Below are 25,276 nucleotides of genomic sequence, written 5' to 3'. Positions count from 1 at the left end.
GTGGTTAATTTTTTATTCTCAGTGCATTTGAGCAATGAAATTGTCCGCAAAGTTCCCTTGCATTGGGACTAATATTAGGAATCATAACACAACATTGTGGTGGGTTGAAGATGCACCAGATATACTCATAAAATATACACAGTGTCCCGTTTACTCAACACCATAGATTCTATACATAAGTTACAAAGTTACAAAGTTCTCTCTTTTTGGGGTACCGGGAAGTATCCATGTTGGAGTGGTGGTGCATCTGATGTCTGAATGCTGTGGACTATAATGCTTCCTTTATAGTAATGGCCTCTTTGTATGGAGAAGAGACTTTATGGGCGCCCTTCAGCTCGTAGGCCCAGATGCAAACCTCTGCACCTCCTTTAGATACACCTCCTAGTGTTTACAGTCAAACCTTAATGCACAAGCCTGGAGGACAGAATGGCTGCACATCGCACCCATGGTTGATACGAAATCTTGTCCAGCTACATTAAAAACCAACATCAGAAGTTCGTATATAATTTGATCAAACCATATTGCCTCATGTACCACGTGCAGGTCTTCCTACACGTCCCTACATTAAACGACACTATGCCAGTCAGCAGACGCCAACCCTGCAAAACAAGCGCAAGCAGGGAAGGGGGACCACAGAATGTCCCTGCAATCCCACTGTCAAAGGACCAAACCCCAAGGGCCCCCCATACCCCGCAGTCGAAGGCAGCCGCCAAGCAACACAAGTGTCAACAAGGTGTTACTACTCACCAAACAACCAGGTAGAATGGGAGAAAGAGAAGGTACTTACCATATGTGCACAGGTGCTTCCTGCTAATTTAGTCAGACTTTAATCTTGACCTTATGTTCTTTCAGACAACAACATTTTATTCCAGGCACAACCATTGATATATTATTTGTGCAACTTAGATTTCATTACCTGCAAACGCTACATGTTTGTACTATAATGAAATTGTGGGGTTCTTATTTCAGAATCTTGCATGCTACACTTAGGCTGAACTTGCTGGCCTGGCTGAGTTGCAGTTTGGCAGCAATCTTCTCCATATGTTGATGAAATTATTTATGTCCAATTGTTTGGCAGTCCTTATAAAACCCTTTCCAGGCTCTTGGACCAATTTCACACTGGCATAGCAGCATATCTGTGAATGTTTTGTTCAAGAAAACCATTGTAAGGTCCACTTATTAGTCTCTTACATCTTCATGTTCTTTTATTATCTGAAGAAAGATGAAAAAAGTAGGTGTCTACTTTTTTACATTAATTTGAAATCTGGATATTTAATCATTTTAACTGTATTGTAGAATGTGAAAAACAAATGACACTCCGGCTTCTGAGCGATTACAATCATGTAATCAACAATCATGAAACCCTGTTCCCGTTCCTTTCTCTCAGCTTAGTTGTAGAGAGAAGAAAAAAAAAAAAAAAAAAAAAAAAAAAATATATATATATATATATATATATATAGTCATAGTATTTTAATGATATATATGCATGATATATGTGGTTTTATACAACCCTTTGTACTGTGTTAAAGGGGTATTCCACCCAAGAGCTAAAAAATTAGATGCCCCCCAACCTAGCTGCTTTTACTTAATATGTCGGCGTGAGTATTTTGAGCCATATCCTGTCTTTCTAGCTGCTGCTGTTCTTGGGCTACAAGTTTTTCTAAAAGCTTGTCTATATCCAAGATGGCGCCGATGATGCATTGCACATCAGAGCCAACTGCCTAGTATCTTCCTGCCTCATCTTGTAGTATCTGCCCATCACTGGCTGAATCTGCTTCGGCTTTACACTACAAGCAAAATACCGTATCTATGAATCTGTCTGTTATCCACACGCCACATTTATGGTATGGCAATGTGGGGTATTGTGAGTTCTTTGAGATTCTGAGGAAATTAGGGGGGGGGGGATTGATTCCCAGGAATATTCTCAATACAGTGAATTCCAACAGAAAGAAACATTAGTGGTGACAATGATGAAATGCTTCCTAGCACCCACACAGTGTGGCTGCTTCTTACAGGGAGATAAGTTACAGGTAACTGAGTTTCACCAGTCCTATCATGTAATCCATCTGATTCCCAATGAGCTGAATTCTCTCCCCTTTTGGCAAAATCAGCTCCTGTGCTGTGATCTCTTGCTGCTGTTTTCACATAAATCTGGCTTGCTCTGTCACTGTTTCTACCTCACACAGAGGACATTGCTTTCTTTTTCCTCACACAAAACTGACTGGACTCCCTTCCTGATTTTTCTATGGCCCTCCTCTCCCAGCATGCACAGCGCAGCTCTGTTAACTCCCTCACTGCTGGATAACCAGCAATGTTGTGTGCTGGCACCTCTGGCATTCTCTAACTGCCAGAGGTAATTAATTAACCCTTGAAAGTGACAGTCAGGCTTACTCTGGTCCACATATCCATCTACATAGATAGATAGATTAGAAAGAGGGAGAGATATGAAAAATAGACAAATACTTTTGATTTTATACAAAAAACAAACAAAAACAAAATAAGCTGATTCAGATAAGCAAAATGGTTCCGATCTGTCAATCTGTGTGAAATCAAAACTGTCTGGTTTTGCTCATAGCAGCCAATCACAACTCAGCTTTCATATCTTTGATACAATGAAAGCTGAGCTGGGATTGGTGGTACGCCAAAGCTAGTCTTACTTTCAGACACATTGATAAATCTGGGCCAATAAATGAATAGTATTTGCTTCAGGGCAGTTATGTTGGAGGTTGCAGCAACAATCTAACATCACGTGTCAATCCCATCTGCCACGATACTGTCCTCCATTATCTTGGTCACTAAGAGTATCTGAAAAGTGGCCATGGAGAAAGTATGGGGGAGATTTATCATACATGGTGTAAAGTGAAACTGGCTCAGTTGCCCCTAGCAACCTATCAGATTCCACCTTTCATTCCTCTCAGACTCTTTGGAAAATGAAAGGTGGAATCTGATTGGTTGCTAGGGGCAACTGAGCCAGTTTCACTTTACACCATGTTTAATAAATCTCCCCCATACCTTTATGAAGGGCGGTTCTCTGCCTATGGCAGCATTGTTGGGGGGGAGCAAAATAAGTGAACAAATGAAAAAAAAAAAAATAGACATATTCATTTTTCCTCTTTAATCTACATGGATCAGAACAGAAGTGAAATTTACCTGCAGATTTGCACCCACTATGTTGTGGTGAATCTGTACATAAGTGTTGCATATTTTTGCCAGATCTGCATGAAAAAATTCAGCCGCTTGTGAAATCACTTTAATGGGGTGTCTTAACGCATGAGCTGTGCTTACACGCCTGCCTTCATGCTCATATTAACTCTGAAATTGTGAAAGTTTGGGTACGAAACGTGCTCACAATCTTCATAATTGTCTGCTTTGTGTTTCGTGACGTTCCTGACCACTGAGACATAACTGCATCGGGCTGAAGCTTCAACATCAATCGGAACTTTTGTGTCATTTGAATTGAGGAAATTAAGCGAGTGAATTACTCCCGTTTTTAGTTTTCCGTTACTTAGTTAATGCTCTTACATATGTCAGCAGGTGTATTAGGTAAAATCATTAGTTGAGGAATATCCAGTGGATGAAAAACTAGAACCAATATGTTAGATTTAGATTCAGCATCCACAAAACTGAGGGTGTGTAATATGACTCATATATAGTGATGAGCGAGTACTAGAATGCTCCGGTGCTCGTCACTCGAGACGAATATCTCCCGATACTCGAGTGCTCGTTTCGAGTAACGAACCCTATTGAAGTCAATGGGAAACTCAAGCATTTTTGCAGGGGACCCAAGTTCGGTAGTGTGAAAACCTGTTTGGTTGTTTCGCTTGTGAGCCGAGTGAGCCGAGCCTCGGCGGCCACGATTTTAATATGGCAGGGTCATCTGATCTGGCCAACCAATCGCTGCTGTCGACATGTATGGGTCCCACATGATCGCAGGATGTACCAAAGAGTCTCCTGCATGTTTATTGGCTGAGAAAAAGAGCCAAAACTTACAGGAAACGGATGATGAGATTTTCTCGAGTATCGCGAGATGCTCGAGCATATTCACTCATCACTACTCATATATTGTAGGTTATTATCATTTCAATTTATTATAACAATATTACAAACCATCTAAAAGTAATATTGTACTGAATATTGAGGTTTTTTATTGGGAATCCTGGAAATCAGGAAAGTAATACACACATGGCCATCCACATGATATAGTGCCAGGGACGCTGAGGAGGAAGGTACGTGTCTTACCTTCCTCCTCCACGCCAGTTTAGTGCTGTTAGGCCATGTTCACATGGCATAAGAGATCGGTCGTTCTGTGACCCTACCGGGTCACAGAGCGGCTGGTCTTTGAATAGATCATCTCTGCAGTAGCAGCCGTGCGCGCCCACATCAGAACTCTCCACTGCAAGCTATGAAGGTTGCTGCCACAGCCGCTCACTTCATAGTGTGCACTGACAGGGTTTTCTACGGCCGCTATTCACTGAATAGCGGCTGCAGAAAACTGACATGTCAGTTGTTTGTGGCGCAGCTAGGGGTCCCAGCCGGAGTGTATACTATGTGTATACGCTCCGTCCGGGTTCCCTTAGACACCCGGCCAGTGTATTTTCTCGTATTAACTACAGCCATTGTTGCAATCAGCAACAACGGCCGGAGGAATATGAAAAAATAAGTTGTGTGAATATAGCCTTAGTCAGCGTAATCTTCAGCCGTCATCGGGCCGCCCCCTCCATTGATTATCATTTTGGTCAGTATTTTAACCAAAAACAGGAGTAGGTTGAAAACAGAGAAAGTGCAAATCAACCAAAATACGGACTGAATACTGAATAAAGATCAAATTAACCCCTATGGAATCCTGGCTGGAGTGTATAACCACTGAATATACTCCAGCCGGGATTCCATGTGGCCGTACAGAAAACTAACATGTCTATTTTGTGCGGCCACTATTCATTGAACAGCGGCCGCACGAAATAGACTGTGCAGACAATGTAAAGTACGGCTCCGGCCGTTCTTTACATTGTCTGCTTTGGTTAATTGGAGTGCGTGCACACCCGAATGTGCCTGCATTCCAATTAAAAGGAAGTGATGTTCACCCGGCCCGGTACTGCTGTACCACTTGGGTTGAACATCTCAGACAGTATTGCCATGTGTGAACATGGCCTAATACTGTATTTGAACATAAGTAAATGTTACCTTGTATATCTGCACTGTAGCATAAATGATATCCTTTTAGAAGGAAAATAAAATTGAAATTAGGGAATTTATTCTGGTGTATTGATGCTGTTTACGATTTCACAGCTGTTATCAAGAACATCGCTAATTATTTTACTTTTTTACAAGAGCAAGAATGTGACATTCTGTTTATTTGTAGGAGTAAAAAGAGACGATGATGGCCTTTAAGAAACACATGCTATCGCTGTAAAATAGTTGGTGTACTACTGGTGACATTTTATTTCTGACCACTCATTAATTGTATTAGAACAGCTCTTTATATCATGTTCTATTTGCTTTTTACATTTGGCATTTTTAATAATAATTGGCATTATTTTTGTTTAGAGCTTTAGTGTATTCAACAAATTCCTGTGCAACATTCCCAGCATGCTGTGGATTTTCAAATCTGCAGCATGTCTATTATGTATTAGGAAAATGTAGAGGATAAATCGGCACACGAATGCTAGTTACTCAAGTGGAACATTTTTCAATGCTTGCGTGCTTGACTCGAGTAACGACCCCCACTGAAAACAATGGGAGACTCGAATATTTAACCAGGTGCCCGCCACTCGGCAGAAAGTGAAACTGTGGCCCCCAGGGGGATAAGTTACCCCTGTGGGGGCCATACTGTGTTCCATTGGAGTGGGGCTACAGTATAGGGGCATATTGTGTCTTCCAGACAATAAGACCTACCCCAAAATAAGCCACAGCCCTTTTTTCAGAGAAATATTATTTTCAAAGAAACACAGTACAGTATATAGATTTTTATTAAAGGAGAAGTCAGACGATTTATAAAATCCTGCAGCTAGCAGGGGCTGGGTGGAAATTGATTACAAGTATGAACTTACATCTCCCCGTACCAGCAGTGAGCCGTCGGGACCCCAGGATCTCCGGAGCTGACACATCAAGACCCGGCTGATGGTCTGGCTGCTCAACCAGTCTGTGACTGGGGAGAGAAGCCGCTCCAGTCACTGATTGGCTGAGCGGCCAGTCCATCAGCCAGCACAGACCTTTTCCCCCAGTCATGACATCACAACTTGGGGAAACATGCCTTCTGGCAGGGGTCCCACGGCTACTCCAGCCGCTCACCGCGGGCATATTCCCCCTTCCCCCGCCGACTGCCTGATTTTATAAATCGCCGGACTTCTCCTTCAAACTCTTCCGATTTAAAGAACACCTTTGATTACAATGATTAAACATTTCCCCCATAGGTCTTTATTAAAAGGTTAGCTTAGTTTCTCCTCTGCAGCCTGCATGTTTTCACATATAGAGCAGACTGCACTGTCCTATTCAGAGTAAACTCATGAGAAGTATTTTACTCTTAAAAAGATAGACTGAGTAAGACAAACAGACTGCATAAGAGAGAATGAGCAAATGTTTTAGCAATTACTTATGGGAAAATACTTTTCATACAACATTAAGTACAATGCAATAATAAATAAGATACTCAAAGGCGCCCATAATACGCTTCAAGTGAATGGGAGCTTTTATGCACAGCTCCAACACTACACACATGGGGAGATTTATCAAACATGGTGTAAAGTAAAACTGGCTAAGTTGCCCCTAGCAACCAATCAGATTCCACCTTTCATTCCTCACAGACTATTTGGAAAATGAAAGGTGGAATCTGATTGGTTGCTAGGGGCAACTGAGCCAGTTTCACTTTATATTATGTTTGTTTAATCTCCCCTATAGTGTACAGAGCCAAGGCCTTTAGCTTCCGTACACTGTTTATTTCCTGTGCTGATAAGCTATGAATAGTTTTGTGTGAAAAAACCCTTTAATACGTGCAACTGTGACAGAAATGTATTTTTCAGCCTGTGTATTGTATGACCTGATTGTGTCTTACTACCTATATTTTTATTCATTCATTTATACACTTTTATTACTGTGACGCAGCATTACTATCACTTTACATAAATGTCTTTAAAGTGTCACTGTCGTAAAAAATTTTTTTTTGCAGAAATCAATAGTCCAGGCGATTTTTAAGAAACTTTGTAATTGGGTTTATTAGGCAGATATGCCATTATCTGCATTTATGGTGCGTTCACACCTACAGGATCTGCAGCTGATTTTCTGCAGCAGATTTCAGTTAAATAACTGAACACAGCATGATGCTGTGTTCAGTTATTTAACTGAAATCTGCTGCAGAAAATCAGCTGCAGATCCTGTAGGTGTGAACGCACCCTTAAAAAGACTTTTCCTCAGGTCCCCCCTCCCTCCTCTCTCTCATTCACTGCTCATTATCAGGAAATCTCGACTGTTTTACATCAGTCGGATCCTGTCTGTGCTATGGAGAGGGGAGGGGGGAGGAGGGAGATTAGTCTGCAGCAGAGAGCAGAGAACAAAGGATTACACCACAGGGAGCCGCTGAATGTCCCTATTCAGAGGTCAGAAAGGTCAGTGCTGAGGTCAGAGGAGAGAGCTTGGTGATGTAGCTGTAAATTAACTGTTTTGGTGCCTCATCTCTCCCCTCTCCATAGAGAACAATGAAGACAGGGGGAGAGCTTCAAACTGCTTTTCAAGATAAAAATGCATTTTTCGTCTAATAAATCCAATTACAAAGTGCAAGTTTCTCCTGTACTATTGATTTCTGCAAAAAAAATTTTTAATGACAGGGACACTTTAAGGTTTTTGCTACATTGGATATATAAGATAGGTCACAGTAATCTGGTCTAACAAAGATATTTGAGCAGGAGTGGATTATTTTATGCCAAGCACAGCATAGGGACACACTGTCCAGTTCTGCTATATTTACTACCACTTAAGGTAAAATATTACTTTAATGTAAAGCGAGTTTTCCACTTAATAAAGCAGCAGAGGAGCTGAACTCTGTATGTAACGGCTGCAGATTGCTCCATGAAATAAACGTGTTCATAAGAGCAGTAAGAATTGGCAGTAAGAAAGTTGTAAAGGTATGATAAGCCTGATATTGTTCCTTATATTAGTGCAGAAATGGAACCAGTTGGAATACTGAAGCTTGTTTGTAATACTTGTATTATGTTAACCCCTTCAAGACAGAGCCCTTTGATGCACAGATGTCCCGATCAAATGAATGCAATGTTCCTCCTCACCTTCTAAGAGCCATAGTGATTTTATTTTTCCACCTACAGGGCTGGTTGAGGTGTCATTTTTTGCGCCATGATCTCTAGTTTTTATTAATATCATATTGGTGTAACAGATATACAGTATAGTTTAATAAAAACAGCAGTCCTGTTTTTTTTTTTCCATTTACGCAGTTCACTGCGCAGAAACAATAATGTTATATTTTAATAGATCGGACAATTCCGCACGCTATGATATGTAATATGTTTATTTATTTATAATCTTTTTATTTTTATAATGGGCAAGGGGGGGATTTTAAACTTTTACTGGGAGGGGGGTTTATAAGGGTTTTTTTTTTAAACTTTTTAAAACTTCTTTTTAGACTTTTTTTATCACACTTTTTTTCACTGTAAAACATGCAATGATTATATTGCATGTACTTATCTATGTTATGCCATAGCATAGATCAGTGTTATCGGCTATCTATCACTATAGATTGTGGCTTTTAAGGGGTAAATGTGACGCAGCTGCGGGATCGTAGCTGCCTCTCATTACCCCCAGATACACTGATGTGTGCAGGACGACTCTCACTGCAGCGGTCCTGCACACATCAGTAAGCCCCTGAAGTCAGGAACGTATATACACATTCCTATTGCACGGGGTATGTGCAGTAGGAGCGTATATATATACGTATTACTGACAGGAGGGGATTAAAGACATCTTCCAGAGGTGCTACTTGGGGTTAAGCCTTCTTGCAGGGGGGTGAGGCTGAATTAAAGGCAGGCAGCCCAAAGACTGACAATATGGGCGGCCCACCTGGCATCTGCCTATCTTGGCAGATTATTACTCCAGGCCTGGTTCCAAGCATCTACTACTCACATGTTGTTAATGATCTTTCCCCCAACCAGATTGTGGCCTTTTGTTCTTGTGCTTACCTTCTTATCAAAAACACTTCCCTCCTGAACCATATTTGACCTGTAACATTTAAAGGTTTTAAACACCTACAACTGGGGATTATAAGCCCCGGGGGGGGGTGTCAAATGTGAAATGTAATGTGAGTAATGTGAAATGTGTATGAAAATTAAGAAAATATTTCTGTATTTTTTGTTCCCACCATAGGTCAAGGCCTTGCCATTATTTCCAGTCCTTTAGGCATAGTAGGCCTTGGCCAACAGGTGGCCCTGAAGGAGGAGTGTCTAGTACAGAAACTGAATGCAAATATGCTTTATATATTTATATGTCTATGCAAGGGGAAGCCTACATCTGGTATTAGATAGTTCCACCAGTCCTCTAATGTAATTACGTTTAAAAGAATGATGGATTGTCATATTTATCAAACACCTTTAGCAGTATAATATTTGTATTCCTGGACCCCTGGAAAATCATACACCACATCATACACCATTTTCTTGCAAGTGCATTATAGAAAGGGCTACATGAAATCAGGGGGGGGGGGAAGGTAACAGGTGACCCTGCAGTGTCTCTCATGTAACTGGTAAGCCACAATACATGGGCTAAACCTAACAACACCTTTTATAAATCACTGTTTTTAAATGAGCACTGTCAAAATACAAATCAGCAGGGGATATGAAAAAACAGCATGTTTGCAATTTAGCTATACTTACTTGTATCCAGGTCCAGTCTCCTGAAGGCAGCTTTTTAGTGTTGTGCTGGTTGAAAAAGAGACTAAACTCATGAAGCGCAATCACAGAGAAGGCAGTCATTTGATTAACGAACACATTGAGCTGTGACTCTCTGTACTCACTGGGACTTCCTGCGTTTAGTCTTTTTTTTCCAAGCAGCACAAGACTGGACCAGGATTTAAGTAAGTATAGCTTTGTTTTACAGCATGATAACAAAAAAAAAAAAAAAAAAAAAGTAAATTAATTGCAAACACGCTTTATATCACATATCCTGCTGATTTAAATTTGGAAAGTTAAAACAACAGTGACAATTTAATTGTTTGAACATGTAACACTGAACATACAAAATCTGGCTACGGTTTCATGTCACTTATTAAAATAAAATAAAAAGCAGCATATAGGCAATAATAATTATAAAAACAACATTTGTATGCAAGAGTTACATATACCATAGAAATTCAGTTACGTTGGCACTATTTTACCTCATTTAGCAGTCATACTAATGGCTCTTAAATTAGAACAAGGAACCTGGGACCATTTTTGCATATGCTGTCACTAAGTATATTTGATTATGTATAATTTAATACTAACGTCTCTTCAGAAAACTCATACCTTGAAGATAGTCCTTAAATAGGCGAAACAACCTTTGCAGAAAATGACAATTTAAATGTGGCAATTCAGCACTTCTCCATATGCATGAAAGTCATATAATTATCTTTCTGAATTATTTTAAAGCCTGTGATAGTTTGGCACCGGCTTGATCCTTATGTAATCGTTCTAGCGACAATTTAATGTCAGATACACTGACAACCTCAATTGGAGTAATCTTTATGAGAAATAAAATATTTAGCGGTATAGTTTTAGTATTTAAAATGACAAAAAGTAATAGTATTTCATAGTATTCCCAACAGCATAAAAACCTGTAAATGGCTGACAAGAAATATCCTGGATACCGAGAGTATAATGAAGCTATAGCTTAAAGGGCAATATTTTGGCCACTTATTTCAGCGCTGATTTAGTACCTTCTTCTGGACAGAATACAATAGTAACAAGCAACAGGGATTTACCTACAAAACATGGAAGGGAAATGACATAGGATAAGGTAAAAATTATGCAACAGTCCATTCAGGATTTTGTTAAAGGGGAACTGATGAATCTAACCTGCTGATAGCCCCCTATAGCGTCAGGGACGGTGAGGAGGAAGGTATATGTCTTACCTTCCTTCTTGTCACTGATCTTGCGCTGTTATTTAGGGTAAACTCTGCTCTAGAGCACCATTAGGAGTACCGCCCTTGTAGTCTGGCCCGCCCCTTCTAATAATAATCAATGTAGGGGACGGGCCAGATGATGTGGCAGTGCCCCTAACAGTGCTCTGGAGCAGAGTTTACCCTGACAGAGCGGGATCGGCACAGAGGAGGGAGGTAACACACATACCTTCCTCCTCAACGTCTTGGGCGCTATAGGGGGCTATCAGCAGGTTAGATTCTTCTAACCTGCCGATAATTCCTCTTTAAGAGTAGGGTTAGGGGCAGGTGCTTCAGGGCCTCCGCTTCTTGGCAGAGAATAGGGGCCCCCGACCAGGGCTAATCAATGAGCACACATCCACATAGGGCCTGAGGGAGGTGTAAGACCTAACTCACACATCCCGTGATTTTTAGGCACCTTGGATTAAGTCTGCTTTGTAGCTCTGCGATCTATGAAAACTGTCATTCGATTGCATCCATTATACAATCTGTGTCCGTTTTTTTTTTTACAGTACCATTAAAAATTGTTTAGTGCTAGTTTTAATAAAATTAAACAGTTAAAAAAAATAGAAATAGCTTAGATAGAACATCACATCTGTGTTTTTTACAGATTAGTGGACGTCAAATCTGTGAAATCCGTAAAAAATGCAGATCCCATAGCCTTCTATTGGGGAATTTGTCCTGTGATCTCACTCCGCACTAGGACATGTCCTATTTTTTCACGGCAAGGATCGTATAGACACTTGTAAGATGCTTGCTGCATTAAATCTGTGGCCTACAAGAGGTCAGAAGTGGCTCAGAACTTCTTTACCCTGTCCCAGCTCAGATGTACGTGATTATGTCACCTTATCATATGGCCAGAACTAGACTGCATAAGTAAGATGATAAGGAGGGCACCCATCTACTTACTGGGGGCACCTATTTAAACCTACAATCCAATTAGTGACACCTATCACCTACAGGGGTCAACTATCCACCTATTGAGGGGCTACCTACCAAAAGAGGATCTTATCTGTCCATAGGGGAGACCTATCTACCTACTCTGGGCACCTACCCATCTAGTGGGAGACTTAGCTACCTAAGGGGGCACCTATCTGCCTAATGTAGGGTCCACCTACCTATTGGGGAGACATACCTACCAAATAGGGGGGACCTAACTACCCCCAACCCTCTTACCTACCCACTTTTACAGTGCAAGGGGGTCAGTATTACTGTTTGGAGCCCTATGGGTGGGGAAAAGATGAAAGTTGTTTGTCAGTAGTTTCTACATAGACATGTTGGGGGAGATTTATCAAACATGGTGTAAAGTGAAACTGGCTCAGCTGCCCCTAGCAACCAATCAGATTCCACCTTTCATTCCTCACAGACTCTTTTAAAAAAGAAAAGTGGAATCTGATTGGTTGCTAGGGGCAACTGAGCCAGTTTCACTTTACACCCTGTTTGATAAATCTCCCCTGTTGTGGCTAAAAAAAGTCCTTATGGTGCTTTGATTCGGAGGAAAGACAATGATATCAAGATGTCGTCTGTGAATCAATGGATATAACTATACTGTCATCACTGTCATTCAGTCTGCAGAACCTCGGTAGTGGGTGGTATCCACCACTATATAGTAACTATATGATGGGAATATTGCAATTTGTACAGTGTGTTCCATGTAGTATTTAGTATGGTGGTATTATGAAGGCACTATGTGGTGGTAAACCATTGTCATGGTGTGGTGGTATTATTTGTGCCATGTATTCTGGTATTGTTAATAATATTGGAAAATATTGGTATCCTGGGATTTAGACTGTGGACTGATCATCATCAGAATTTACACTAGACTGTGCGGTGACCAGCATTTAGGTCAATGAAAGCAGCCCTCGGATATAATGAATTATAGAATTCTGTGTTGTCATGACTTAAAAAAACAACAACTCTTTGTTTCATCATCATACTAAATAATATAATAATACAACAACAAAAAAAAACAACAACAACATTCTTTCAAATCAACTGGTGTTAAAAAGTGCCAAAGATTTACTTCTATCAAAAACTTATTAGCTGCTGCATGTCATGCAGGAAATGGGGTATTCTTTCCAGTTTTGAGAGCAGGAGAGGTTTTCTATGGGGATTTGCTACTGCTCTGGACAGTTCCCGTTAAAGACAGAGGTGACAGCAGAGAGCACTGTGTCAGACTGGAAAGAATATAACACTTCCTGCAGGACATACAGCAGATGATAAGTACTGGGAGACTTGAGATCAACTACTGAAAGGTACAGTATATATATTGCACATGATCAATCGGCTAGATCAGGGATGGGGAAACTACAGTACGCCAACTGTTGCCAAACTACAATTTCCATCATGCCTGGACAGCCAAAGGTTCCTCATCCCTGGGCTAGATAGCTTACTGTAGCTCCTCCGGAGACATACCAATAATACATATGTCCACATAAAAAAACGGAGTGGTTATTTTTTGGATATTAAATGGAGAGAAACTGCCTGTTTGAATAAGTGCCAATTCAGCTTTGATTAGGACTTTGTATGCCAGCAAGTTGTCTCTATAGACCCATAAAAATCGTATAATTTCCTGTTTGGATAAGATATTCATAGTACTTTAACTCTCTGTTCACAAGGTCAACCTAAAGTGCTGCTGTAATTCAATCCCCCTTTAACCTTTCCCATCTTAAAATGAATGAAATGCAGCGTGTTCAATTAAATTAGACCAATTCTAGATTAAAATCTTCACACACAAATAAGGCATTCATACAATCCGCCTATACAAACGTTGTGCTGCTTAACGGAATGCTGAGCTCCCGGCATCATAATTCATTATAATACCGGGAGCTCTGAATCAGTTTAAAGAGAATCTGTCACTAGGTTTATGTTGCCCTAAATGAGGGCAGCATAAACTAGTGACAGAAATGCAGGACAGATAGGTGTATTACTTAAATCATTTTATTCAGCTGTTCTCCTAATATGCAGGAGAATAGGATTCTTGCCATACCCCTCCCCCCTTACCCTCCAGCTGCTGATTGACAGTTGACTGCATGTATGGATAATTGCCAATCAGAATCAGCAGCTGTTGGGCGGAGCTTTCTGCTTCTCATGAATATCCAGGACTACTGGGCTTATGCACATAATGGAGAGGACTACTTATTGTCCATGTTATTCACCAGAATATCTCTGAATCAGCCACACTAGTTTATGCTACCCTTAGATACTATTATGAAAGTCCATTCTCGGCACTCACCATTTTCATGCTTCAAAAAAATTTTTTATTGTAGAAAATTCATCAGAAAATACAATGGCAACAGGACGTTTCGGCGTCAAGCCTTCCTCAACTGACACTCGCTTCAGACGCAGGCTAGATGAGCATAGGGAGAGAGCTGCTGTCTGTCAGGGAGAGTGTTAGGCAGGGAATTAGTGTGCGGTTAGGCAGGAATCCGACACGAAGAACCCAACAGTCCTTCTAAGGGCTTAAAATTTTTTTAAATTTTTTTTTCTACTCTTGGCTGCTCACTTGGAGTTGTAGTGCAGCTGTCAGTAGTCAATTTGTCCTGTTGCTGACATTCTCTTGGCCGGCTGGGACCTGTAGTTCAGCTATACCTATCCTCACTTACATGCTTCGTTGCATCTAGTTGGGTGCTTTCCTAACATGTGCCAGCACACGTGCCTTGCCCATCCTGGGCTGGGTCAGGAAAATTGTATTGAGGGCCACCACCCGGCTGTTGCCCAGAATTTGGCATATTGTGGCAATTAGCCAGCCCGAGAGGCATCCATGCATGCTGCCCCTGCTGTTTCCTGTCCATTTCCGTGATGTTTCCACCATTTTGGGAGGTTTCCAGGTTTTCAGGCAACCTTCCCTGTGCAGAACTTTGGTCCCCTTCAAAAATGCTTGAGTTTCCCATTGACTTCAATGGGGTTTGTTACTCGAAGCGAGCACCCGAGCGCCCGAGTATCGAGTGCCCGAGCATTTTAGTACTTGCTCATCTCTAACGCTGGCATGAAGTGAAATCTTTTATTTTCCTTCCTAAACAATACCTTTAAAATTTAACAATATTCCGAAAAAGGAGAAATATTTTTGACAAACTAAATATGGCTTTTTTCTTTTATTTTTAATAAAAAAAAAAAAAAAAATCCCCATCAGCATCGCTCTTTCTATTCTAAGATTCCTCCTACACTGACGTTTCTGTGCATGTATGCTATTTCTAAAGTCATGAATATTTGGCGTAATATTGATAAACAAATTACACTTATATGAATTGCATTCTGCATTACGTTGACTCAGGGATTTCTCTTCCTGGGCTTGCCATTTAAAAACCAGAACAGCTCATACAATATGTATAGTCCACAGTCCAATGCTTCCAAGCACATGATTGAAGCCAAGGGCTTAGAGAACTGTTTGTTCCTGTTTATTTTTACCTGAAAAGAAAGAGTCACTTTATTTACCTCCCTCAGCTCCAAGCTTCTGGCAGACCAAGTATAATGCAGTCATACTGATGAGCGTTGTTTTATACATATGGTTTGATCTGACACTCAATCATCAGTAGAACATATGTTACACCGTACAAACCTCCAGTTTGTTTGCTACCTATACTATACTTACTATGCAGTGCTAAGCACTTTAACCCTTAGGCGACCCAGGACGTACCTGTACAACCAGGGCCGCCTACGTGTGTTCAGAGCGGGGCCGCGCGGCGGCCGTGTTCTAAACCGCCGCGGTCCCGGGTGCCGCATGTAGCCCGGGATCGCGGGTATTACCGGTCACGGTCCGATCATCGTGCCCGCTAATAAAGTAATCAGATGCAGCTGTCAAAGTTGACAGCTGCATCCGATTACTTGAATGCTGGTGTCCAGTGGAGTGGATCCCGGAGGAGCGATCCACACATCCTTCTCTGTCCGGGCTCAACGCCGTAATGCCGCTGATCCCGGCTCGGCACTCGATTGCTTCCGGCTGCAGCAGCCGGAAGCATTCAAAGTGCCTATCTCATCGATCTATGCTGCATATCTAGTGCTTTTACTAGAAGTCCCCCAGGGGGAATAACCCTAACCCCAGGGGGAATAACCCTAATCCCAGGGGGAATAACCCTAACCCCAGGGGGAATAACCCTAACCCCAGGGGGCTTCTAGTATAAGTGTAAAAGTAAAAAAAAAAAAGTGTTGTTATTAATAAAAAGCCCCCTCCCCTAATAAAAGTTTGAATCACCCCCCTTTTCCCAGATTATTAATAATAATAATAAGTAAATAAACATTACATAAACAAACTATTAATTTATCACATTCCTGATCTCACACGGTACATGCCTTGGTGTCTCTGTACTGATGTCAGCTTGTTGCCTAGGTTCCCAACCACAACTCTCAGTTATGAGAGCGGTGACCTGGGTAAGGGCCCTATTACGCAGAGCAATATTCGGCCAAATCTGCCTGATTTGTCCGATTATCACTCTGTGTAATAGAGACAATGATCAGCCATCATCAATTGATTGTTTCTTTAGGCCCAGAACTGAATTCATCAGACGCCGACCGCGCATTACTACATATAATAGTAATGTGCGCAGGGGCGTAGCTAAAGGCTGAAGGGCCCTGGTGCAAAATTTTAGCTTGGGACCCCCCATCTCACCCAATCAGGCAAAGTCATATCTAACGTTATATCCAATTACTCTAATGTGCCACCATGTTCTAATGCCCTGTCACTGCCTCCACCTCATGTACTGCACTACTGCCCCCTATAATTAATGGACTGTACTGTGTCATTGTCTAATCATTGTATTCCAATCTTTGACTCTCCAGCTGAAAAACTACAACTCTCATCATAAACTGCCAGTTGGAAACGATGGGGGTTGTAGTGCTGCAACCTGAAGAGCCACATGCTGCAAAACTACAACTCCCATAATAAACTGTCAGCAGGGCACGATGAAGTTTGAACTTCTGGAACCTGGAGAAGTCACCTGATATCACCTGCAGTCCTATGTAACACCACAGATAACAGTGATATCCCTCTGAGTACAGATAATGTAGTAGTCACCTGCAGTCCTATGTAACACCACATAACACAGTGGTATCTCTGAGTACAGATAATGTAGTAGATTTCACCTGCAGTCCTATGTAACAGCACAGATAGCACAGTGATATCTCTGAGTACAGCTCATGAAGTAGATGTCACCTGCAGTCCTATGTAACACCACAGATATCCCTCTGAGTACAGATAATGTAGTAGTCACCTGCAGTCCTATGTAACAGCACAGATAACACAGTGATATCTCTGAGTACAGATAATGTAGATGTCACCTGCAGTCCTATGTAACACCACAGATAACACAGTGATATCTCTGAGTACAGATAATGTAGTAGCTGTCACCTCGGGGCACCCCTACCAGTGGCGGATTATAATGTAGGCGGTTTGGGCGGCCGCCTGGGGCCCGAGGCTTCGGGGGGGCCCATGCCACGCCGTCCACATTATAATGCCGCCCGGGAGGCCCCCTTCCCCCAGTCACTGCAGGCTCTTGTGACCGCAAGCGAAACAACACAGCTCCTAGTTCCGCCTGGGGCCCTGACTTCCGGTACTGGAAGCGCACGTACCGGAAGTCAGGGCCCAGGCGGCACTAGGAGCTGTGTGATGCGCGCGCTGCCGGGGAGAGGACGGGACACCCCCGGCAGCCGCGCATCAGCCGGAGACTGCAGAAGGAGAGAGGATCGACGGGGGAACACAGGGTAGGTGAGTTGTATTTTGTTATTTTTGTGTTATTTACTGACTGGGGGGGACCATCTATAAAGGGGAGAAGAGGTGGGGGGCATCTATAAAGGGGGGAAAGAGGGGGACCATCTATAAAGGGGGGAAAGAGGGGGACCATCTATAGAGGGAGGGGGGAGAGGGGGACCATCTAAAAAGGGAGGGGGGAGAGGGGGACCATCTATAAAGGGGGGAAAGAGGGGGACCATCTATAGAGGGAGGGGGGAGAGGGGGACCATCTATAAAGGGGGGAAAGAGGGGAGAGGGAAGAGGGGGACCATCAATAAGGGAGGGGGGAGAGGGGCACCATCTATAAGGGAGGGGGAGAGGGGGACAATCTATAAGGGAGGGGGGAGAGGGGGACAATCTATAAGGGAGGGGGGAGAGGAGGACCATCTATAAAGGGGGGCAGAGGGGGACCATCTATAAGGGAGGGGGGAGAGGGGGACCATCTATAAGGGAGGGGGGAGAGGGGGACAATCTATAAGGGAGGGGGGAGAGGGGGGCCATCTATAAAGGGGGAAAGAGGGGGACCATCTATAAAGGGGAGAAGAGGGGGGCCATCTATAAGGGAGGAGGGAGAGGGGGACAATCTATAAAGGGGAGAAGAGGGGGGGACCATCTATAAGGGGGGAAAGAGGGGGACCATCTATAAGGGGGGAAAGGGGGGACCATCTATAAGGGGGGAAAGAGGGGGGCCATCTATAAAGGGGGAAAGAGGGGGACCATCTATAAGGGGGGAAAGAGGGGGACCATCTATAAGGGGGGAAAGAGGGGGACCATCTATAAGGGGGGAAAGAGGGGGACCATCTATAGAGGGGGAAAGAGGGGGACCATCTATAGAGGGGGAAAGAGGGGGACCATCTATAAGGGGGGAAAGAGGGGGACCATCTATAAGGGGGGAAAGAGGGGGACCATGTATAAAGGGGGAAAGAGGGGGACCATCTATAAAGGGGGAAAGAGGGGGACCATCTATAGAGGGGGACAATCTATAGAGGGGGAAAGAGGGGGACCATCTATAGAGGGGGAAAGAGGGGGACCATCTATAGAGGGGGAAAGAGGGGGACCATCTCCTATAGGATTAGCACCCTCCTCTCCTCTCCTGGGAGGGGCGCAGAAGCGGATTATAATGTGGGCGAATTGACTTGGGGGGGGGGCCAGGTTGGGTGGACAGCCCGGGGCCCAGGGTACATTTAATCCGCCACTGAACCCTACTAAATGATGTTCTACAAAATAAGAAAAGTGTCATACAGTGACTCACAGGAGACGTCTTCTTTGATCTGAGGCGTCACTTTCCCTTTTCCTCTCCATCCAGTCCAGTCCTGCATGATGATTTCTTCCAGATATGTTTCATCTTTTCAGAACCTGCGAGACAAACAATTTAGGCTCCGCACATTTCTAGCAACTTCCTTTCCTTTCTCCCTCCTGTAGGCTCCCAAAGTAACTGCGCTGTGTGGGGTGCCCCCTGTATGTAGGATTCCCTGCTGTGCCCCCATGAGCTAATAATGCCCCCAGAGGTGCCCTGATGAGCTAATAATGCCCCCAGAGATGCCCCCATGAGCTAATAATGCCCCCATAGGTGCCCCCATATACTAATAATGCCCCCAGAGGTGGCCCTCATGAACTAATAATGCCCCCAAAAGTTCCCCCCATATACTAATAATGCCCCCATAGGTGCCCCCATATACTAATAATGCCCCCAGAGGTGGCCCTCATGAACTAATAATGCCCCCAAAAGTTCCCCCCATATACTAATAATGCCCCCATAGGTGCCCCCATATACTAATAATGCCCCCAGAGGTGCCCCCATATACTAATAATGCCCCCAGAGGTGCCCCCATGAGCTAATAATGCCCCCAGAGGTGCCCCCATATACTAATAATGCCCCCAGAGGTGCCCCCATATACTAATAATGCCGCCAGAGGTGCCCCCTATGAACTAATAATGCCCCCAGAGGTGCCCCCATGAACTAATAATGCCCCCAGAGGTGCCCCCATGAGCTAATAATGCCCCCAGAGGTGCCCCCATGAACTAATAATGCCCCCAGAGGTGCCCCCATATACTAATAATGCCCCCAGAGGTGCCCCCTATGAACTAATAATGCCCCCAGAGGTGCCCCCATGAGCTAATAATGCCCCCAGAGGTGCCCCCATGAACTAATAATGCCCCCAGAGGTGCCCCCATATACTAATAATGCCCCCAGAGGTGCCCCCTATGAACTAATAATGCCCCCAGAGGTGCCCCCATGAGCTAATAATGCCCCCAGAGGTGCCCCCATATACTAATAATGCCCCCAGAGGTGCCCCCATATACTAATAATGTCCCCAGAGGTGCCCCCATATACTAATAATGCCCCCAGAGGTGCCCCCATATACTAATAATGCCCTCAGAGATGCCCCCAATGAACTAATAATGCCCCCAAAAGTTCCCCCCATATACTAATAATACCCCAGAGGTGCCCCCATATACTAATAATGCCCCCAGAGGTGCCCCCATGAGCTAATAATGTCCCCAGAGGTGCCCCCTATAAACTAATAATGCCGCCAGAGGTGCCCCCATATACTAATAATGCCCCCAGAGGTGCCCCTATGAACTAATAATGCCCCCCAGAGGTGCCCCCATGAACTAATAATGCCCCCAGAGGTGCCCCCATGAGCTAATAATGCCCCCAGAGGTGCCCCCATATACTAATAATGCCCCCAGAGGTGCCCCCATATACTAATAATGCCCCCAGAGGTGCCCCCCATATACTAATAATGCCCTCAGAGGTGCCCCCAATGAACTAAAAATGCCCCCAGAGGTGCCCCCATGAACTAATAATGCCCCCAGAGGTGCCCCCATATACTAATAATGCCCCCAGAGGTGCCCCCATGAACTAATAATGCCCACAGAGGTGGCCCTAATGAACTAATAATGCCCCCAAAAGTTCCCCCCATATACTAATAATGCCACCAGAGGTGCCCCCATATACTAATAATGCCACCAGAGGTGCCCCCATATACTAATAATGCCACCAGAGGTGCCCCCATATACTAATAATGCCACCAGAGGTGCCCCCATATACTAATAATGCCCCCAGGGGTGCCCCCATGAGCTAATAATGCCCCCAGAGGTGCCCCCATATACTAATAATGCCCCCAGAGGTGCCCCCATATACTAATAATGCCCCCTGCTGTGCCCCCATGAGCTAATAATGCCCCCAGAGGTGCCCTGATAAGCTAATAATGCCCCCAGAGGTGCCCCCTATGAACTATTAATGCCCCCAGAGGTGGCCCCATGAACTAATAATGCCCCCAGAGGTGCCCCCTAAGAACTAATAATGCCCCCAGAGGTGCCCCCATGAACTAATAATGCCCCCAGAGGTGCCCCCATGAGCTAATAATGCCCCCAGAGGTGCCCCCATATACTAATAATGCCCCCAGAGGTTCCCCCATGAGCTAATAATGCCCCCAGAGGTGCCCCCATGAACTAATAATGCCCCCAGAGGTGCCCCCATATACTAATAATGCCCCCAGAGGTGCCCCCATATACTAATAATGCCCCCAGAGGTGCCCCCATATACTAATAATGCCCTCAGAGGTGCCCCCAATGAACTAAAAATGCCCCCAGAGGTGCCCCCATGAACTAATAATGCCCCCAGAGGTGCCCCCATGAACTAATAATGCCCCCAGAGGTGCCCCCATATACTAATAATGCCCCCAGAGGTTCCCCCATGAACTAATAATGCCCCCAGAGGTGCCCCCATGAGCTAATAATGCCCCCAGAGGTGCCCCCATATACTAATAATGCCCCCAGAGGTGCCCCCATGAGCTAATAATGCCCCCAGAGGTGCCCCCATATACTAATAATGCCCCCAGAGGTGCCCCCATATACTAATAATGCCCCCAGAGGTGCCCCCATGAACTAATAATGCCCCCAGAGGTGCCCCATATACTAATAATGCCCCCAGAGGTGGCCCTCATGAACTAATAATGCCCCCAGAGGTGCCCCCATATACTAATAATGCCCCCAGAGGTGCCCCCATGAGCTAATAATGCCGCCAGAGGTGCCCCCATATACTAATAATGCCCCCAGAGGTGCCCCCATGAGCTAATAATGCCCTCAGAGGTGCCCCCCATGAGCTAATAATGCCGCCAGAGGTGCCCCCATATACTAATAATGCCGCCAGAGGTGCCCCTAAAAAAACAAACATCCTACTCACCTAATTCGCGCTGTGGCTGCAGGCAGCAGCTCTTCCTCCTCTTCGGGCTCCATCTTGCGAGCCGCAGGGACGGGACTTCCGACAGGCGTGATGACGTCACATGATCACGCCTGCCGGAGAGGTCACGTCGCGGCCTCCCATAGGCTGCTGGTATGAAGTGCCGGCGGCCTATGGGAGGGGATACAGGAGGAGGACGCTGACAGGCAGTGGCATAGCTATAGGGGTTGCAGCGGTCGCCATGGCGACCGGGCCCCTACGCTAGGGGGGCCCGCATGGCCCCCCTTGCCACTTGTCTCTGAGCATCCCGAGAAGCTGTGGCCGCGCAGCTTCTCGGGATGCATAGATCGCTTTGATGTTCCACCCGCACTGTGAGCGGGTGGAACATTAAAGCGATCAGAATACAGGAGCAGGACCTGTCAGCGTCCTACTCCTGTATTCTCTCCCATAGGCCGCCAGCACTTCATACCAGCAGCCTATGGGAGGCCGGGACGTGACCTCTCCGGCAGGCGTGATCATGTGACGTCATCACGCCTGCTGGAAGTCCCGTCCCTGCGGCTCGCAAGATGGAGCCCGAAGAGGAGGAAGAGCTGCTGCCTGCAGCCACACAGCGCGAATTAGGTTAGTAGGATGTTTGTTTTTTAGGGGCACCTCTGGGGGCATTATTAGTATATGGGGGCACCTCTGGGGGCATTATTAGTATATGGGGGCACCTCTGGGGGCATTATTAGCTCATGGGGGAACCTCTGGGGGCATTATTAGTTCATGGGGGCACCTCTGGGGGCATTATTAGTATCTGGGGGCACCTCTGGGGGCATTATTAGTTCATGGGGGCACCTCTGGGGGCATTATTAGTTCATAGGGGGCACCTCTGGGGGCATTATTAGTTCATGGGGGCACCTCTGGGGGCATTATTAGCTCATGGGGGCACCTCTGGGGGCATTATTAGTATATGGGAGCACCTCTGGGGGCATTATTAGTATATGGGGGCACCTCTTGGGGCATTATTAGCATATGGGGGCACCTCTGGGGGCATTATTAGTATATGGGGGCACCTCTGGGGGCATTATAAGTTCATGGGGGGAACCTCTGGGGGCATTATTAGTTCATGAGGCACCTCTGGGGGCATTATTAGTATATGGGGGCACCTCTGGGGGCATTATTAGCTCATGGGGGCACCTCTGGGGGCATTATTAGCTCATGGGGGCACAGCAGGGAATCCTACATACAGGGGGCACAGCAGGGGATCCTACATACAGGGGGCACAGCAGGGGATCCTACATACCACACAGCGCAGTTACTTTGGAAGCCTACAGGAGGGAGAAAGGATAGGAAGTTGCTAGAAATGTGCGGAGCCTAAATTGTTTGTCTCGCAGGTTCTGAAAAGATGAAACATATCTGGAAGGAATCATCATGGAGGACTGGATGGAGAGGAAAAGGGAAAGTGACGCCTCAGATCAAAGAAGACGTCACCTGTGAGTCCCTGTATGACACTTTTCTTATTTTGTAGAACATCATTTAGTAGAGGTGCCCCGAGGTGACAGCTACTACATTATCTGTACTCAGAGATATCACTGTGTTATCTGTGCTGTTACATAGGACTGCAGGTGACATCTACATTATCTGTACTCAGAGATATCGCTGTGTTATCTGTGATTTTACATAGGACTGCAGGTGACTACTACATTATCTGTACTCAGAGGGATATCACTGTGTTGTCTGTGGTGTTACATAGAACTGCAGGTGACATCTACATTATCTGTACTCAGAGATATCACTGTTATCTGTGCTGTTACATAGGACTGCAGGTGACTACTACATTATCTGTACTCAGAGGGATATCACTGTTATCTGTGGTGTTACATAGGACTGCAGGTGATATCAGGTGACTTCTCCAGGTTGCAGAAGTTCAAACTTCATCGTGCCCTGCTGACAGTTTATTATGGGAGTTGTAGTTTTGCAGCATGTGGCTCTTCAGGTTGCAGCACTACAACCCCCATCGTTTCCAACTGGCAGTTTATGATGAGAGTTGTAGTTTTTCAGCTGGAGAGTCAAAGATTGGAATACAATGATTAGACAATGACACAGTACAGTCCATTAATTATAGGGGGCAGTAGTGCAGTACATGAGGTGGAGGCAGTGGCAGTGCATTAGAACATGGTGGCACATTAGAGTAATTGGATATAACGTTAGATATGACTTTGCCTGATCGGGTCCTGCTCCTGTATTCTGATCGCTTTAATGTTCCACCCGCTCACAGTGCGGGCGGAACATCAAAGCGATCTATGCATCCCGAGAAGCTGCGCGGCCGCAGCTTCTCGGGATACTCAGAGACAAGTGGCAAGGGGGGCCGTGTGGGCCCCCTGGCGTAGGGGCCCGGTCGCCATGGCGACCGCTGCGACCCCTATAGCTACGCCACTGGATGTGCGGCCATTGGATTATGATTCAACTAGCAGTTGACATGACCTCTCTACGTTCCCGGTGTTCTCTTGTGTTCTGCTTCTTTCCTGAACTTGTGCGCGCTGCAGATTCAGAGTGGCCTCTGAATGGCTGATTGTTTGAATGGCATGTCCGCACACAGAGGCCACTCTGAATATGCAGCGCGCACAAGATTGGGGAGGAAGCAGAGCGCAGGAGAACACTGGGAACGTGTAAAGGGAATGTAAACTGTTTGGGCTAAGGCTGCACGGATATAGCTAATGATGTCTGTGCTGCCCTTGCTAAACAATTATCGGGCCTTGTAATAGGCCCAGTAAATGAGCGCCGATCTAGCAGATTGGCGCTCGTTTAAAGTATTGATTGGGCCGTCATGTGATAGGACCATAAGCTGCCAGTTGGGACCTTGGGGGTCGGTAAGAATGGTTTTACTCCCTCTCTCCCAGTAAAGGCCACATGTCTCCAGGGCCTAGATTGTCCCTGGAGACATGTGTATCCTCACCGGAGATGCAGCAAAGCATACTGGACACAGTCCATTCAGGAGGGTGCACGGTTCCAACGATAGCCAGTCGTTGTATTTGTAAGATGTGTAGATGGTAACGGTTTCGTTTCGCGCGCATGCACGCTTAGTCCTGGTATAATACATACCAGGACTAAGCGCGCATGCGCGCGAAATGCATCCATGTTACCTTGCAGTATGTTTTTATGTTTGTCATGAGATAAAGTATACAGATTTTAACCTCCATCGGAGTGCCGGAACTGTTACTATCAGTAGTCAGTCTGATTCAGATTGCCC

The sequence above is a fragment of the Dendropsophus ebraccatus genome, chromosome 6 (assembly GCF_027789765.1).
Source record: "Dendropsophus ebraccatus isolate aDenEbr1 chromosome 6, aDenEbr1.pat, whole genome shotgun sequence".
Lineage (NCBI taxonomy): Eukaryota > Metazoa > Chordata > Amphibia > Anura > Hylidae > Dendropsophus > Dendropsophus ebraccatus.
The sequence above is the reverse complement of the archived record's forward strand: the minus strand, read 5'-3'. Positions refer to the sequence as shown.